This window comes from Spinacia oleracea, chromosome 1, assembly GCF_020520425.1.
Source record: "Spinacia oleracea cultivar Varoflay chromosome 1, BTI_SOV_V1, whole genome shotgun sequence".
In the NCBI taxonomy this organism is placed as follows: domain Eukaryota; kingdom Viridiplantae; phylum Streptophyta; class Magnoliopsida; order Caryophyllales; family Amaranthaceae; genus Spinacia; species Spinacia oleracea.
The window spans coordinates 104,748,540-104,751,065 of record NC_079487.1 but is presented as its reverse complement, the minus strand read 5'-3'; the positions used below and the strand labels follow the sequence as shown (position 1 = coordinate 104,751,065).

Genomic DNA, 2,526 nt, shown 5'->3' with positions numbered 1-2,526 from the left:
TCGAGCAAGCTCATTGAATTTCATTGCATATTCCAGAACATTCTTCTTTCCTTGACTCAATTTGATAAATTCCGATTCCATTTGCAGTTGCAGAGAATAGGGATAAAATTGTTCCCGCATAGCTTCCGTCAGTTTTTCCCAACCAAAACCAGGCTCATTTTGGATTCCTTTAACACTTTTCCACCACAGGTTGGCTTGTCCTTTCAAGTAAAAGACAGCATAGTTGACCTTCCATTTCTCGGGGCATTGAGTTGCATCAAATAACTTCTCCATATCGCTAATCCATTCCTCAAATTCAGTAGGGTCTGGCTTGCCATCATAGGTAGGGGGTTTATGAGAAGCGAACTTCTTGAACATGTTGGAGCATTCTTCTTGCTCTGACCTTGGCTTTTGACGATTTCCTTGCAGAAGTTCCGACATTATCAATCTCATTAAATCCATTCGATTATCGCTTGTTTCTCCTGGAGTGTCCCCGAAAATGGGATCCTTGCGCAATTCTTCAATTCTTTCTTGCATTCCTCCCAGCGCTAATACAGATTTGTGATTACCATTGCCATCGTTAACATCGTTATCGTTTCTAGTGCCGTCAATAGGAATATTTCCGCTTGAAGTCATCGCCGATCTGATCGCAAGGATACAACACTTCAGATAATCTTTTCTTCTTGAAATTAGACTAAGAAATTCTGCAAATCATAATAAAGAAAACATTCCCGTTGCGTTCCCCGTCCTATCACTCACACTCATTTCATTTTAACTTAGCATGATTTTAACTTATTCTTTTTACTTATTCCTTAAAATTCTTGTTTAAAGCCTAATGAATTCTATTTCGTGCAAACCCCGTAAGGTTTAGCACTTATGGTCGCAGAACCTTGGCTCTGAATACCAAACTGTAACGCCCCGACTTCTAAACACCATTAATTAGGTTAATTATCTTTAATTTGCAGCGGAAACCCTAATTTAGTCGGAGCGTCACTTGCCGTATTTCCCTCGTGGAAAATACAAGGCGACATAACCTTTTTCAATTACTAAATAAACTTTAATAATAAATACTTTTAGCATTTGGTTAATATTAGTATTAAAATCTAACTCAAATCATGAGATCAAACTTAGAGTTTAATTAATACATCCCTTTATTACTAATGACATAATTGTCTCTACTAAACATCGATCGTGAATTTGATGGTTGCATCCTCACTCTAAGGCATCCCATGATCTTCTTCGTACCTAAAACAAAAGCAACATCGTGAGCCGAGGCCCAGTAACATACTACCCTAACAGCGTAAACTCATTTCAATTCATTTTATTTACTTTGCAATCAGGGAGAATAGAACATAGTAAAACATTTTCATAAATGCAATAAAACATCATTTATAACTTGAAACCTTGATAGTTCCCATTATCTTTCTTAAAACCTTCTTTTTACTTGGTAACTGACAGGTTAGCCTTGCGGGACGTCTCCCACCTTGCGATAGTCCTCAAGGAGCACTCTCCCTTGTTGGACATACGCCCGTACCTAAATAGTTTCTCTTTTAGCTTGCGGTAACCCTCAAGGAGCACTCTCCCTTGTTGGGTGTCCCGCGGTACGGCGGTACGTGCACGACCTAGAAATAGTAACCCCACTAACTGCCAGAACCGGTTACACTTTTATTTATCATGTTTCGTATCTTATTCGTAACTCATAAACATCATTCTTATAAAATCATTCACAAACACATTTAAATATCATCATTCATAAAACACACTTATAAACATATTTCATATCCCACAATCCTATAAAAACATAACATTATAAACATATTTCATAATCTCATAAAACACATTTCATAAGGGGATTGTGGGTGTTAGCAATAGATGTTACCTCAACCGTAGTTTATACTTCCTGTTCGATGGATCGTTATTCCTGAGCTCCGAGTTCGATTTCTTTCACAATATTAAATCATTCAATTAAACGATTAATATTTTAAAATTAATACTTTATAATAAGTTTATAAATAATTGAATTTACGAATTATAATTTCATAGTTTTAACGAAAATGTTATTATTAATCAAAATTTCAATCTAAATTCATATTTCATAAATCGATTTCATACGAATATTATTTAAACCAAAACTCTGCCGAAATATATTTATAATATTATCATTAAGAATTTATTTAATTGAAATGTTTAAGTAACCGTTTATTTTTACAAAATAATTAGATTGGTAAATAATTGGGCAAAATAACAAAACTCACTTTGGGAATTTGGGCCAAGGGAATGTGGGCTTAACTTGAGCAACAAAACAAAGTTCCAATTACTGGAACTCGTTTCCTTTGAGGGAAACAGAACACGAAGGAACAGGGGAAGCAGGGGAGGAGGGCACGCGGAGGAGCAGGGAGGAAAAGAGGGAGGTGGTGACCGGAGGTATGGGCGGCGCAAAGGCACGGAACCAGGCCGGAGAGGAGGCGACAGTGATGTGGTTTTGCGGTGGCGGAACTGCAAGGAAAAAGGGAAGGGGGTGGTCGAACGAAACAGAGGAAAAAGTAG

At 37.1% G+C, this 2,526-nt stretch overlaps 1 long non-coding RNA gene across 1 annotated transcript; it reads right to left on the bottom strand.

Moving 5' to 3' along the window:
• Positions 1-890: 890 nt before the first annotated feature.
• On the bottom strand, positions 891-2,526 carry LOC130466089 (uncharacterized). Its single transcript, XR_008926112.1, has 3 exons — positions 2,235-2,526; positions 1,859-1,920; positions 891-1,224 (listed from the first exon to the last, which is right to left on the bottom strand). It is a non-coding gene; the product is annotated as an uncharacterized lncRNA (long non-coding RNA).